This window comes from Chiloscyllium punctatum, chromosome 12 (assembly GCF_047496795.1).
Source record: "Chiloscyllium punctatum isolate Juve2018m chromosome 12, sChiPun1.3, whole genome shotgun sequence".
Lineage (NCBI taxonomy): Eukaryota > Metazoa > Chordata > Chondrichthyes > Orectolobiformes > Hemiscylliidae > Chiloscyllium > Chiloscyllium punctatum.
The window spans coordinates 8,604,099-8,620,337 of record NC_092750.1 but is presented as its reverse complement, the minus strand read 5'-3'; positions in this window follow the sequence as shown (position 1 = coordinate 8,620,337).

Genomic DNA, 16,239 nt, shown 5'->3' with positions numbered 1-16,239 from the left:
GCCAGTACATTCTTCCTGAGATATGGGGCCCATAACTATGCACAGCCCTCCAAATATGGTGGTGTGTTGAAGTGGCAGGCAACAGGAAGGTCAGGGGCATTTGGTACATAGGCTTGAATGTTCTTACCTTGCAAGTGCTCATCCAGGTACTTTTTAAAGTTTGAGAGGTATCCTGCTTTAACTCCCCTCTCAGGCAGTGCATTCCAGATTCCCCACTACCCTCTGGGAGAAAGATTTTTCCTCAATTCCCTTCTAAACTTCCTTTCAACTTAAAATGGTGCCTCCTCACCATCAACCCTGCAACAGTTATTTCGATTCACTCTGTCTATGCCCCTCACAATCTAATATATCTCAATCATGTCCATCCTCAAATCTTCTACTCAAAAAAAACAACCAATCTCTCTGCATCACAGAAACTCTTCACTCCAGGCAACGACCTGAGAAATCTCCTCTGCACCCTGTCCAATGTTATCATACCCCACATACATTGTGGATTCCCGAACTGCTCACAATACTGTCGTTGTGGCCGAAATAGCATTTTATTCACTTCCAGCATCACCGCCCTGCTCTTAATCTCCATGTCTTGCTGCTCTCCAGAGTCCTACCATTCACCTTGTCTGGTTTTTCTTTGCCTGGTTTTTCCTTGCCTTGTGTGCTCTGCCCTTGTGTCATTGGTGAAGGTCGGATTGTTTGCTTTGCAATAATGTGGTTCCAGACGAGGGATTAAAAGAGATATTCAAAATTCTGATGTGTTTTGATAAGGTAGATGCAAAGGAATTGTCTCCACTGGCAGGAGAGTCGATAACCAGATAACGCTGTGTGTGTGTGTGTGTGTGTGTGTGTGTGTGTGTGTGTATTTGTGTTTACTTATGTTGTCTGTGTGTTTGTTTATTTGTCTGTTTCTGTGCAAATTTGTCTGTGTGTGTGCGTGCGTGTATAGGAGAAAGTGAGGACTGCAGATGTTGGAGATCAGAGTCCGCAGTGCAGTGCTGATAAAGCACAGCTGGTTAGGTAGCATCTGAGGAGCAGGAGAATTGACATTTCGGGCATGAGTTCTTCATCAGGAATGAGGTTTGTGGGCCAGTGTGTTTGTTTATTTTTGTCTGTTACTATAAGTATTGGCACATGAGTGTGTGTCACAGACACACACATGCAGACACAGACACAGACACACACACACATACAGACACACACACAGACACACACACACAAACATACACGCACATGCAGACACACACACTCACAGACACACACACATACTGTGTGTGTGTCTGTATGTGCGCATCTGTGTCTGTGTGTGCGTCTGCATGTGCATGTCTGTATGTGTGTATGTCTGTGTGTGTGTCTGTGTGTGTGTGTCTGTGTGTGTGTGTCTGTACGTGTGTGATTGTGTCTGTGTGTGTGTCTGTATGTGTGTGTGTGTGTCTGTGTGTATGTCTGTTTGTGCGTCTGCAAGTGTGTGTCTGTGTGTGTCTGGTGTGTGTATGTCTGTGTGTGTGTGTCTGTCTCTGTGTGTGTGTGTGTCTGCATATGTGTGTCTGTATGCGTGTGCCTGTCTGTGTGTGTTTGTCTGCATGTGCGCATCTGTGTGTGTCTGTATATGTGCGTCTGTGTGTGTGTCTGCATGTGTGTGTGTGTCTGTATGTGTGTGTGTTTGCGTGTGTGTCTGTCTGTGTGTGTCTGTGTGTGTGTCTGTATGTGTGTGTCTGTCTGTGTGTGTGTCTGTATGTGTGTGTGTGTGTTTTTTTATTTGAGTCTGTTTGTGTGCCTCTGCCCGTGTCTAATTCTGACTGGAGATCTGTGTGCAGTGTTGTTCCACAGAGATCAGTGCTGAGACCGTTATTACATGTAATATAAGTAAGTGATTCGGAGGTGGTCTGATTCATGAGTTGACGAACGACATAAAGACTGAGGGTGCTATGGATAGTGAGGGGGATTGCCAGAGGATACAGTGGGATGTGGGTCAGCCTGGAAACTTGGTAGAGAAATTGCAGATTGTATTTAATCTGGCCAAATGCAAGAGGATGCATTTTGGAAGATCAGGGAAGTATACAGTAACAGGCAGAACCCTGAGAAGCATTATCATTCAGAAGGATCTTGGTGTACTGGTCCACAGTTCCATGACAATGGTATCACACGTGGATAAAGCGATCAAGGAGGTGCATGGCATGTTTGCCCTCATTGGTTGGGGTATAGAGTATAAAAACTGGCAAATCATGTTGCAGCTGTATAGAACTGACACTCAGTTTTGGTTGCCACACGATCAGAAGGATATGGAGGCTTTGGAGAGGGTACAGAAAAGGTTTACGGGATGTCGGCTGGTTTGGAGGGGATCAGCAATGAGAACAGCTCGGTTTGTTTTCATCTGAACATCGGAGGTTGAGGAGCGACCTGATAGAGGTTTACAAAATGATAAGAGGCATGGATAGAATGGATCGTTGGAGTCTTTCTCCCAGAGTAAAAATGTCAATGACGAGGGCACATGCATTGAATGTAAATGGGGAAAGTTTATAGGAGATGTGAGATGCATTCTGTTTACCACAGAGGGAAGTGCCTGGAATGTGTTACCAGAGGAGATGGTAAAGTCAGTTGCAATAGCATCATTTGTCAGAAAGGCAGGCACTAGAGGGATATAGACTAGGTTGTAAGTTTGCTCGCTGAGCTGGTGGGTTTGTTGTCAGATGTTTCATCTCCATACTAGGTAACACCATCAGTGAGCCTCTGGTGTATCATTGGAGTTCTGCTTGCTATTTGTGTGTCTTGGTCTGTTATGGTGGGTGGTATCACCTCTGATTCTGTCTCTGAAAGGTTGGTAAATGGGGTCCAAATTGATGTGCTTGTTAATGGAGTTCCGGTTTGAATGCCAGGCCTCTAGGAATTCCCATGTATGTCTTTGTTTAGCCTGTCCCAGAATGGATGCATTGACTCAGTCAAACTGGTGACCCTCTTCGTCTGTGTGTGGATTATTTGGATGACAATGGTTTTAAAAGGCATCATGTGTCAGCACAGGCTTGGTGAGCTGAATGGACTGTTCCTTGCTGTACTGTCCATTGTTCTCTTTGTTGTATGTGTGTGTGTGTGTGTGTGTGTGTATGTGTGTGTGTATGTGTGTGTATGTGTACGTGTGTGTGTGTCTGTGTGTGTGTGTGTATGTGTGTGTGTATGTGTGTGTGCATGTGTGTGTATGTGTGTATGTGTGTGTACGTGTACGTGTGTGTGTGTATGTGTGTATGTGTGTGTATGTGTGTGTGTATGTGTGTGTATGTGTACATGTGTGTTTGTGTGTGCTTGTGTGTGCATGTGTGTGTATGTGTGTGAGTGTGTGTATGTGTGTGTGTGTATGTGTGTGTGTGCGTGTGTGTGTATGTGTGTGAGTGTGTGTATGTGTGTGCGTGTGTGTGTATATGTGTGAGTGTGTGTATGTGTGTGTATGTGTGTGTGCGCGCTCGTGTATGTGTGTGGGCACATGTATGTGTGTGTGTGTGTGTGTGTGTATTTTTGTCTGTATGTGCTTGTGTGCGTGGGGCCAGGGGCGCTATGTGTGTGCGCGCACGCGTGTGTGTGTGTGTGTGGTTGTGTGCGCGCGCATGTCGGCTGGTTTGGAGGGGATCAGCAATGAGAACAGGTTGGACCAGCTCGGTTTGTTTTCATCTGAACATCGGAGGTTGAGGAGCGACCTGATAGAGGTTTACAAAATGATAAGAGGCATGGATAGAATGGATCGTTGGAGTCTTTCTCCCAGAGTAAAAATGTCAATGACGAGGGCACATGCATTGAATGTAAATGGGGAAAGTTTATAGGAGATGTGAGATGCATTCTGTTTTTGTGTGTGTGCGTGGTTTTGTGTGTGTGTGTGTGTGTTTCTGTCTGCATGTGTGTGTGTGTGTGTGTCTGTGTGTGTGTCTGTGCGTGTGTCTGTGTGTCTGTGTCTGTGTTTTGTTATGATCTGGAATACACACCCCAAAATGCAAGGGAAATTGATTCAATAGTAACTTTCAAGAGACAACCGGATTCAATCCTTGAAGGGTAGAAAATTGCAGTGCAGCAAGGAAAAGGCAAAGGAGGGAGACTAATTAGAGAGCTCTTTCACAGAACTGTCACACACAAGATGGTCTGAAAAACTTTTAGAAGAGTTCAACGCTTGTATGTCTCCAAATAAGACTTAGCAACACCACCCAAGAGAAGATTAAATTATTGTGTGCAGTTTTGGTCACCTTAACTGAGGAAAGATGTATTTGTTTTAAAGGGAGTAACGTTCAGTACCACCACTTAATTCCCCAGTATCAACATCCTGTGTGTTGACCAGAAACCCATTTGGACTCACTATAGAAAGGATGTAATTATTGTGGTTGTAAGAGTAGGTCAGAGGCAGGGAATCCTGCAACAAGTAACTGATCTCCTGACTCCCCAAAGCCTGTCCATCATCTAATAGATGGATGCAGCTCTAACAACACTCAAGACGTTTAACAAGATCCAGGACGAAACAGCCTGCTTGATGGTCACCACATTCAGAAACATTCACTCCCTCCCATCACTGACACTCAGCAGCAACAGCACTATCTACAAGATGCACTACAGGAATTCACCAAAGAATGTTAGACAGCACCTTCCAAACCCATGATCACTTTCATCTAGAAGGACAAGGGCAGCAGACACATGGGAACACCACCCGCTGCAAGTTCCCCTCCAAGCCATTCACCGTCCTGACTTGGAAATATATCGCCATTCCTTCAGTGTCGCTAGTCAAAATCCTGGAATTCTCTCCCTAAGGTCATTGTGAGCCAACCCACAGCAGGTAGACTGCAGTGGTTCAAGAAGACAGTTCACCACCACCTTCTCAAGGGGCAACTAGGGACGGGTAATAAATGCTGGCCCAGCCAGCGATGTCCACGTCCAATGAACGAATAAAAGAAAATATAGTGGTTGTTCATTTTCAATCTGAAATAGGTAATTTTTTTGTGAGGCAACGCTATTGATAGGCCACAGCTACAGCCCTGGTCTCATTAATAGCCTACTCCCGTTCCTATCTCCTTCAGATGTTCCCAGTTGAGTTGACTGTTCATGTGGGTGGTAGTTTAACCCCTGGCAGCAACACAGTGTGATGCTGTACAGTGAGTACCTCTGACACAGAATCCCTACAGTGTGAAAACAGGCCCTTCAGCCCAACAAGACCTCACTGACCCTCTGAAGATTCTCACCCAGACCCATTTCCTTACCCAACATTTACCCCTGACCTACACAGGCCCTCAACAGTAGGGGCAATTTAGCATGGCCAGTTTACCTAACCTGCACATCTTTGGACTGTGAGCAGGAAACTGGAGCACCCGCAGGGAGAATATGCAAACTCCACACAGACAGGCACCTGAGGCTGGAATTGAACCAGGGAGCATGGTGCTGTGAGGCAGCAGTGCTAACCACTGAGCCACTGTGCCAGCACAGTTGAACATTAAACCACGGCTTTTATGAGTTGAGCGTAATTAGCAGGAGAGGTTAAATTAAAAGTTAATCACCAGGTGCTAATCAATTTAAAACTGGTGATGAAGAGCATCAAAAGCTTTTAGAATATCAACTGAGTATTTGCATTAAAACACTGAATTCTACCTCGTTAGCAGTTAATTATTATAAAATATGCTGGGATTTGTTTTATTAATGCAATAAATTTCAAAATTATGGAATACTACATCTGGAGTGCAGTACTGCAGAGAGAGGAGATATTGTCCTTGACAATGTGGAGTGCAAATCCACCAGAACAATCCCAGGGTTAAATTAAATTAAAGCAAATACAGAGTGTGTTGGAGAAACTCAGCAAAGCTGGCAGCATCTGTGGTGAGAGAAACAGAGTTCATGTTTCAAGCCCAGTATGACTCTTCTTCAGGAATCACGCTTGACATGAAACATTAACTCTGTTTCTCTCTTTTCCCAGACCTGCTGAGTTTCTCCAGCATTCTCTGTGTTTGTTTCAGATTTCCAGCATCCGTGGTGTTTTGCTTTTATTTGAGGGTTAAGTTAAGCAGCAGATTCCAGAGGCTAGCTGTTGTGCAAACACAACGAGGAGGGAATGCAGCTGAGGGGTTTAAGATGATCAAAAGTGCTGATGTTTTCACTCTGTATTCCCTCCACTGCAAGAAGGTGTCTCAATCTGAACATTCGATCTGAGTGATGTTGGCAGTGATGTGAGGAAGCCCTACATTACTTCTGTGTATGTGTGTGTGTGTGCGCGTGCGTTCGTGTGTGTGTTGGATATGTGTTTATGCGTGTGAGAGAACCCGAATGTGTCGGTGTGTGTGAGAGAGTGTGAGCCTGTGAATGTGTTATATGCGTGTGTGTGTGTGAAAATGTGAGTCTCCTTTTGTGTGTATGTGACTGAGAGTGTGCTTCTGTGTGGTGCGTCTGTCTGTGTCTGAGAGTGTGCGTGTGTTGTGTGTGAATGTGTGGTGTCTGTGTGTGTTAAAGAGAGTTTGTGTGTGAGTGAGTGAGTGAGTGTGTGAGTGAGTGAGAGAGTGAAAGAGAAAGAGAGAGACAGAGAGATGTAAATTGAAAATCTCAAAGCTGAGCCTGAGAAAATTATGCCAGCTCAATGTACCAGGGATATGAAATCAGGATAAGTGAATAGAATGAATATGCAAATCAGACATGATCGAATTGGAAGGAGAAAGAGCCTCAAATGGCTTCCTCCTGTTTGTACAATTACATTGGAATTGCTATAACTGCATCGTAGGTAAATTTTAATTACAAAATAATGAGCTTCCTGCAAATCATGATAATGTAACTGATTGCGTGACTGTGATATTGGTTAGACAGTAAACACCAAGTTAGACTGGGGGTGATGATATGGAGTCACAGTCACAGAATCATACAGCACAGAAACAGACCCTTCAATCCAACCAGTCCATGCCGAACATAATCCCAAACTGAACTAGTCCCACCTGCCTCCTCCTGGCCCATAATCCTCCAAATATTTCTTCTTCATAAACTTATCCAAATGTCTTTTAAACATTGTAACTGTACCTTCATCCACCACTTCCTCTGGTAGTTCATGCCACACATAAACGACTCTCTGTGTAAAAATGTTGCCCCATGTCATTTTAAAATTTTTCTCCTCTCATCTTAGAAATATGCCCTCTAGTAATGAAATCCCCCACCCTAACAACAACTACATCTGCCTTATTTATGCCTCTCATGATTTTGTAAACCTCTATAAGGTTAACCCTCAACCTCCTATGATCCAAGTGAAAAAAGTCCCAGCCTATCCAGCCTCTCCTTATAACCCAAACCCTCCATTTGTGGCAACATCCTGGTAAATCTCTTCTGAACCCTCTGCAGCTTAATAACATGCTTCCGACAACAGTCATGATTTGGAGGTGCCAATGTTGGACTGGGGTGGACAAAGTTAAAAATCACACAAGGCCAGGTTATAGTCCAACAGGTTTATTTGGAAGCATTAGCACTCAGAGCCTTGTTCCTTCATCAGTGATTTTTAATTTCCTGTAGCAGGATGACCAGAGCTACAATCTGTAATCCAGAAAAAGCCTCACCAATGTCCTGTACAACCTCAACATGACATCCCAACTCCTATACTCAAAGGTCTGAACAATGAAGGCAAACATACTAAACACTTTCTTAACCACCTTGTCTACCTGTGATGTAAATTCCAAAGAATTCTGTACTGAATAGAAAAGTGGGCAGCACGGTGACACGCTGGTTAGCACTGCTGCCTCACAGCGCCAGAGACCCGGGTTCAATTCCCGCCTCAGGCAACTGACTGTGTGGAGTTTGCACATTCTCCCCATGTCTGCGTGGGTTTCCTCCAGTTTCCTCACACAGTCACAAAGATGTGCAGGTCAGGTGAATTGGCCATGCTAAATTGCCCGTAGTGTTAGGTGAAGGGGTAAAAGTAGGGGTATGGGTGGGTTGCGCTTCGGCGGGTCGCTGTGGACTTGTTCGGCTGAAAGGCCTGTTTCCACACTGTAAGTAATCTAGAAAAGGTTTAGAGGAATATGGACCAATAGCAGGCAGGTGGGACTAGTTTAGTTTGGGGATTATATTTGGCATGGACTGGTTGGACCAAAGAGTCTGTTTCCATGCTGTAGGACTTCTCTATGATTAAACTGGGTTGGCAAACTAAGTTAAAGGAAATGCAGCAGTAGTAGTCATTTCAGTGGATACTTCAGAATTAACATAAGAGGTAGCTTCCAATGAGTAAGAAACATTACAAGACATGGCCCATCATCCAAAATTATCTGGAAATGTTGAAGATTGTATCAAACTAAAAGAAAAAGTACATCATTGTGGAAATTAGACTCCCTACAGTATAGAAACAGGCCCTTCAGCCCAACAAGTCCACACCAGCCCTCCAAAGAGTAACCCACTCAGACCTATTCCCCCGCCCTACATTTACTCCTGACTAATTCACCCAACACAATGGGCAATTTAGCATGACCAGTTCACCCAAACCACACATCTTTGGACTGTGGGAGGAAACCAGAGCACCCGGAAGAAACCCACGCAGACACAGGGAGAATGTGCAAACTCCACACAGACAGTTGCTGGGGCAGGAATCAAACCCGGGTTCCTGGCACTGTGAGGCAGCAGTGCTAACCACTGAGCCACTGTGTCACAATCTAAAGATGGATGGCAGGTCAGATGATTGAATAGAATATCTGAAGATGCAAAGAATGACCAAAACATCAATAAAGAGGGCAAAATTAAAGTGTGAGAGAAAGCTCAGAGCCAGAAATATTAAAAGTGATGATAAACATTTCTGTAAGTATGCGAGAGGTAGTGGGCTGGGGGCGGCACTGTGGTTAGATTAGATTACTTACAGTGTGGAAACAGGCCCTTCGGCCCAACAAGTCCACACCAACCCGCCGAAGCACAACCCACCCAGACCCCTATATTTACCCCTTACCTAACACTACAGGCAATTTAGCATGGCCAATTCACCTGACCTGCACATCTTTGGACTGTGGGAGGAAACCAGAGCACCCAGAGGAAACCCACGCAGACACGGGGAGAACGTGCAAACTCCACACAGTCAGTCACCTGAGGTGGGATTTGAACCCAGGTCTCTGGCGCTGTGAGACAGCAGTGCTAACCACTGTGCCACCATGCCTCCCACACTGTGCTGCCTCACAGCGCCAGAACCCGGGTTCAATTCCCGCCTCAGGCGACTGACTGTGTGGAGTTTGCACATTGTCTGCGTGGGTGTGCTCCAGTTTCCTCCCACAGTCCAAAAATGTGCAGGTTAGGTGAACTGGCCATGCTAAATTGCCCATAGTGTTAGGTGTAAGGGAATGGGTCTGGGTGGGTGGCGGGTCGGTGTGGACTTATTGGGCCGAAGGGCCTGTTTCCATGCTGTAAGTAATCTAATCTATTTAAAGAGAAGAGTTAACAGAGTGAGAGTTAGTCATTTAGAAAGTGAATTAATGAAGGAGGAAAGTGGAGGAGAATTAACAATGGAAAATAAAGAAATAGCAGATAAATTGAACAAGTATCTTGCATCAGTCTTCACTATGGAGGTTACAGGTAACATCCCAGAAGCAATGACAAATCAGGAAACAACGGAAAGGAGGAAGCAACTCAGAAAAAACACAAGCTCTGGAGAAGAGGTCCTGAATAAATTAGTGATGCTGTGAGCTAACAAGTGCTCAGGCCCTGATGGATTTCATTCTAGGATTTTAAAATAAAATTATCTCCAATTCTTTTCCCCTATTTTAGACCTCACAGGCAGAAGAAACATCCCATTCTGTCTCACCCCTAAAGAATGCTGTCAGTTTAAATCCCAACAGAGTGGAAACAGGCCATTAGGACCAACAAGTCCACACTGACCCTCTGAAGTGTATCCTACCCAGACCCATTCTGCTCTCCTAACATTCTACACTTCCCCCATCTAATACACCTAACCTACACATCCCTGAACTCTATAGGCAATTTAGCATGGCCAAATCACCTGACCTGCACATCTTTGGACTGTGGGAGGAAATTGGAGCACCCGGAGGAAACCCATGCAGACACAGGGAGAATGTGCAACCTCCGCACAGACAGTTGCCTGAGGCTGGAATCGAACCCGTGTCCCTGTGGTGTTTAGTGAGATCACGTCTCATTCTTTCAAACTCCAGAGAATACACGCCCAACCCCCTCATTCAATCTTCATAGAACAATTCCAAGTTCCAACAAATTAGTCTGGTGAACCTCTACTCCCTCTATGGCAAGTGTATCTATCTTTCGGGATGGGGACCATAACTGCACGCAGTACTCCGGTTGCACAGAATTGAAACAAGAGTTCTTTGCTCCTGCATTCAAATCCTCTTGTGATAAAGGCTAACACGGGCCTTCTGAATTTCAGATTTTCAAGATGTCAGACAGGCCACGGGGAGTCGGGGGTGAGTTACTCACCTCAGAATTCTTGTTCTCTGACCTGTTCTTGTGGCCTCTCTATTCATAAGGGCAGGTCCATCCTTCAACCAAACCAGGTGTCAAACTGCAGTGAAGTCTGCCTGATCCCAAAGGAAGATTTGAAGAGGAGAACAAGATTTCTCCAGGTATCTTGGCCAAAATTTACCCCGAACCCAAGACCACGAACTGGCACCATCCTCATGCTGTCTGTGTGCTCTTTATTATTTTTTTTTAGATTAGATTAGATTAGATTACTTACAGTGTGGAAACAGGCCCTTCGGCCCAACAAGTCCACACCGCCCCGCCGAAGCGCAACCCACCCAGACCCATTCCCCTACATTTACCCCTTCACCTAACACTACGGGCAACTTAACTTGGCCAATTCACCTAACCTGCACATCTTTGGACTGTGGGAGGAAACCGGAGCACCCGGAGGAAACCCACGCAGACACGGGGAGAACGTGCAAACTCCACACAGTTAGTCGCCTGAGGCGGGAATTGAACCCGGGTCTCTGGCGCTGTGAGGCAGCAGTGCTAACCACTGTGCCACCGTGCCGCCCATTCATGAGATGTGGGCATCACTGGCTGGGTCCAGCATTTATTGCCCCGTCCCTAATTAAAGGTGGGGGTGAGCTGCTTTCTTGAACCGCTGCTGACCACGTGCTGTCGGTAGACCCACAATGCCCCTAGGGCTGAAATTCCAGGACTTTGACCCAGTGACACTGCAGGAATAAGTCTGGATGATGATGGAGGGGAACTTGCAGGGGATGGTGTTCCCATGTAGCTGCTGCCCTTGTCCCTCTGGATGGAAGTCCTGTTTCCACACTGTCGGGATTCTATTCTATTTTTAGACTGGCAGCATTCTTTAGGGGTAAGACAGAATGGGATGTGAGGTCTAAAGTAGGGGAAAAGAATTGGAGATAAGTTTATTTTAAAATCCTAGAATGAAATCCACCAGGGCCTGAGCACTTGCTAGCTCACAGCTCCAATAACCTCTTCTCTCATTCTGGGTTTGGAAGGTGTGGTCTAAGGATCTTTCGTTTGTCTTCTGCAGCACATCTTGTAGATAGTATGCACTGCTGCTACTGAGTGTCAGTGATGGAGGGATGGATGCTTGTGGATGTGTGTATGCCTCCTGCATTTATCTAGGTACTGTGCAAGCCAGTCGAAGCAATTTAGTGACACAAGATGTACAGAGGAAAGGCTTTAGTGATACCTTCAAGCCTCCCTGAAAGAGGTCAAACACCCTCACTGACTTGAGGGAGACCTTGGAGTGTGATCGACCAAAATGGAGAGGGTTCATCAAGAAGGATACTGAACACATTCAGAGACTGGGAACATGCAGAGGCAAAATTGAGGCATTGTAGGGAGTGCGCGAACCTCCAAACAACTCATCGACCTGACCCGTTGAGCACCTGACATGTCACAGAGTCAGAAGACAGCCTATGCATAACCTCTGACCTCATTTGACCCACCAGCCAACTCAGAATCCATCGAGACACATCAGACCTGAACCCGAGGGACTGCTTAAGAAAAAAAGTAGGACATGAAAATATCAAATGGGAAACAGTAGGAGATAATAGGGATAGAACTCCACCACTTCTACCTCCCATTAGACCCTAATTATAGGCTGGGAAGTTTTTCACTGGAGTGTAAGAGGTTGAGAGGTGACCTTTTAGAGGTTTATAAAATCATGAGGGGTATAGACACGGTTAATGGTAGATGTCATTTCCCTGGGGAGGGGGATTTCAAGAATGGGGACACATTTTAAAGATGAGAGGACAAAGTTTTAAAAACGATGTGGGGGGAATGTTTTTACACAGAGGATGGTTCATGTGTGGAATGAACTTCCTGAGGAATTGGTCGATTTGAGCACAGTCACAATGTTTAAAAGATACTTGAATAAGGGATATGGAGGGATATGGTCCAGGAGTAGGCAGGTGGGAGGAGTTTAGTTTGGGATTAGATTTGGCATGGACTGGTTGGGCTGAAGGGTCTGTTTCTGTGCTGTATGACTCTATGACGCCAATGGTGGGTTCAATTCCCGCACTGACTGAGGTTACCATGAAGGACTCTCCTTCTCAACCTTTCCCTTTTGTATGCGGCATACTGACCCTTAGATTAAACCACTGCAGTTATCTCTCTCTTTCATTAATGAGAGAGCAGTCCTAAGGTTTAGTTAAACTATAGCAACTTTACCTTTTACTTCAGTTCAAGATGTAGTGTGACATAAATGCAAATACTTTCCTTCAAATAACATTGTCTATGTTCTATTCTGTTCAGCATTCAGGACAACTTTTACCACATCCGCTCAATAGGACGGGTTGACACAGAGAATTGTGCACATTCAAAGTACCTTCTTGATGTGTGCGAAAATGTGTTGTACAGCCCTCCCCATCCATCTGCTGCCTCTGTGGAAACAGAATTGTCCCATTGATCCTCGTTAGAAAATCGAGTCCACCAGCTTCACATCAGAAACAATGAAGATCAATAGGTTGCCTTGGAATTGACCTCGATGAGTTAACAGCCCCATTAACCACCATTAGCATTAGCCTGGCTGGCAATAAATGAGGAGTGCAAGGTTGTTTCTCGGTTCACGATCAGGAACAACATACATCTTCCTTGTAATCCCTGCACTTTCAGAAGTGAAACACTTTAAGGTACCTTACAGTGTCAAAAGGCACATTAGAAATGTAAGTTGTTTTGCTGCCTTGGTGTTGGAAATATAGAACAGGATGAAGCCCTTTGAGACGGTTCACCATTCATCTGATAATGGTTGATCTTCCAACTCATAGGATCCCTATGGTGCAGGGGCAGGCCTTTCTATCCATTGAGTCCAAACCAACCCTCCAAAGAACATCCAACCCAGACCCATTCGTCTCTAACCTTATTCCCTGTAACCTTACATTTCCCATGAGTAAGCCTCCTAACCTACCCATCCCTGGACACAATGGTGCAATTCCCCATGACCAATCCACCTAGTCTGACATCCCTGGGCACTATGAGCAACTTAGCATGGCCAACCCATCCTAACTTGTACATCTTTGGATTGTGGGAGGAAACCAGAGCACCTGGAGAAACCCCACATAGACACAGGGTGAATGTGCAAATGCTGCACTGTCACTTGAGGGTGGAATCAAATCCAGGACTTTGACGCTCTAACCACTGAGCCAACTCAATAGCACATTCCCATTTTTCTCCCAAAACCTTTTATCCCTTTTGCCCCAAGTGCTAGAGCCAACCTCTTCTTGAAATCATAATGTTTTGGCCTCAACCGCTTTCTGTAGGAGAGAATTCCACAGGCTCCCCACTTTCTGGGTGAAGACATTTCTCCTCATCTCAGCCCTAAATGGTTAGTTGAGCCAATCAACTGGAAAAGGGGAACGAAATCTGCAGTAGACAAAAGAAAACCACCATCTGTAAACACCCCATTTGTTTAAAGGAGATCTGAGCCAAATTAAACTGTACGATATAGGAGCAGGAGTAGGCCATTCGGCCCCTTGAGTCTGCTGTGTCATTCAATGGGATCATGGCTGACCTGACATTCCTCACATCCACCTTCCTGCCCTTTCCCCACAACCCTCAATTCCCCGACTGATCAAAAATCTATCTCTTTCAACCTTCAATATACACAGTGACTCTGCCCCCACACCTCACTGTGGCAAGGAGTTCCAAAGACTCACAACCCTCTGAGAGAAGACACTACCCCATATCTCAGTCTTATATTGGCGAAACTTAATTCTGAGACGATGGCACTATGTAAATGCAGTCTTTCTTTCAAATGATGGATGTGATGGGTCAGTGCTTCTCTGCCCTTCCTTTGGAATCACAATTCCTGAAAAGGTGAGAGCAAGGTTATGGAAACTAAAGACCAAATTTATGATTCGAAATGCAGCTTCAATATCTCCTGAGGGGCCATTAATAAAAATGAGGCCATTACAGGTTCTCAGGTGGGTCAGTGAGGAAACTGAAGAGGAGACCCTTCCACTGCCCATTGTACAACTGACTGACTTCAGTGAGTCATGAAGCAATTAATTTAATACCTATCCTGTTAGCTTATCTGTAATAAACATATTGTCCAGGTACAATCTTATATGAATAGAGCAGGAGAGATTGTACACTGTGCGAGGTTATTAGCAGTGCACATAGCCGTGCTATCCATGTTTTATATTTAATTCGATTAGGTGCCTCAGTGCGGCTTGCAAGTCTTTTTATAAAATTGAATGTGCTTGGTTGGTTCCACATTTCACTGCAGCTTTATCTGGGTCCCAAGCAACTAGACAACTGATAAATGTGCAGCAAAAGGAAATTGTTAAAGTCCCTTGTCTTTAGCTTCAAAATTGCTCATGGAAGAAGGGCAAAATGATGTCCTCAGATACTTTTTACCTTCAACTGCGTTTCTTTTGGGGTTGAAAGCAAGTTATTTGCACACCCCTTCAGCTGCACTGGAGTCTGATCGATCTTATTTCCTTCCTTGATCCTCTGCATCCCACCACTATCCGAATCTCTCAATCCCTGCATTGAACAAAGCACCCTCAAGTATCAGGTCCAGAGGTTTTCAGAATCATTAGTGGGCTGGATAGGGCAGATGATTCATAGACTCATAGATTTACAAAGTGCAGAAAAGGCCATTGGGTCCGCACTGACAATAACTACCACTAAATATGCTCTAATCTCAATTTCCTGCACATTCCCATATCCTTGAATGTTCTGATATTTGAAGTGCTTCTCCAAACCTTTTTTTAAAGATTGTAAGGTTTCTGGCCTACGTTCCCAGACAATGCATTCCAGATTTCTTGCTGAAAAGCCAAATCCCCTCACCTGCCCCTTACCCTAAAACTATGTCTTTTTTGAGATTGACCACTGAGTCAAGGGGAAAAACTATTCATCATGTCCATACCCTCATAACCTTATACACCTCAATCACATTCCTCTTCAGACGTCTCTGCTCTAGAGCAATACTCCAAGTCTATCTAGTTTCTCCTTATAGCTCAATTGCTCCATCCCAAGCAACCTCCTGGTGAACCTCCTCTGTACCCCTTCTAGTACTATCACATCCTTCATGTAGTGAGGTGACCAGAACTGCACACAGTACTCTAGAGTGGAGATAAAGCAATGGCAATAAGGTATGGAATACACTGGTAGAGGCTAGTTCAACTGAGGCATTCAAGAGGACATTGGATGGTTATTTGGATAGAAATCCATTTGGATAGGCAGGGGTATGGCCAAAAGGCAGACAATTCTTAATAAAACTGGTGCAGGCACGATGGGCTGAATGGCCTCTTTTACGCCACAACAATTCTATGATTCTGTGATTTAATGAAGGATGGTACCATGACTTATCTTGGCTTCTATCGCAATGTTGGCGAGGAAGGAGTTGTGTATGAGTGGGATCTTGATTAGTAATAGCAGCAAGGAGAGTCAATGGCCAAGTAATGTTACCACTGGACTGTTGTCCCAAGGGATGTTCTGGGGTCCCAGGCTCACATCCCACCACACCAGATGGTAGACTTTGAATTTAACACAAAATCTGAAGTTAAGAGTCTAATAATAGCCATAAGTCGATTGTCAGGAAAAGCCCATCTACCTCACTAATGTCCTTCAGGGAAGAAAATTGCCCACATGTGACTCCAGACCCACAGCAATGTGATTGCCTCTTAACTGCCCTCTGGGCAAATAGGGATGAGCAATAAATGCTGGCCTAGCCAGCGACACCCTCATCCCATGAATTAATTTTTTTTAAAAATCAAGGGTAAGGAGGTGGGCTGAGCAAATGAATGGGGAAAAAAAATGCACAGTATACTTCCTGACGAGGGATGACTTAATGAGTGAAAAGCTCATTTG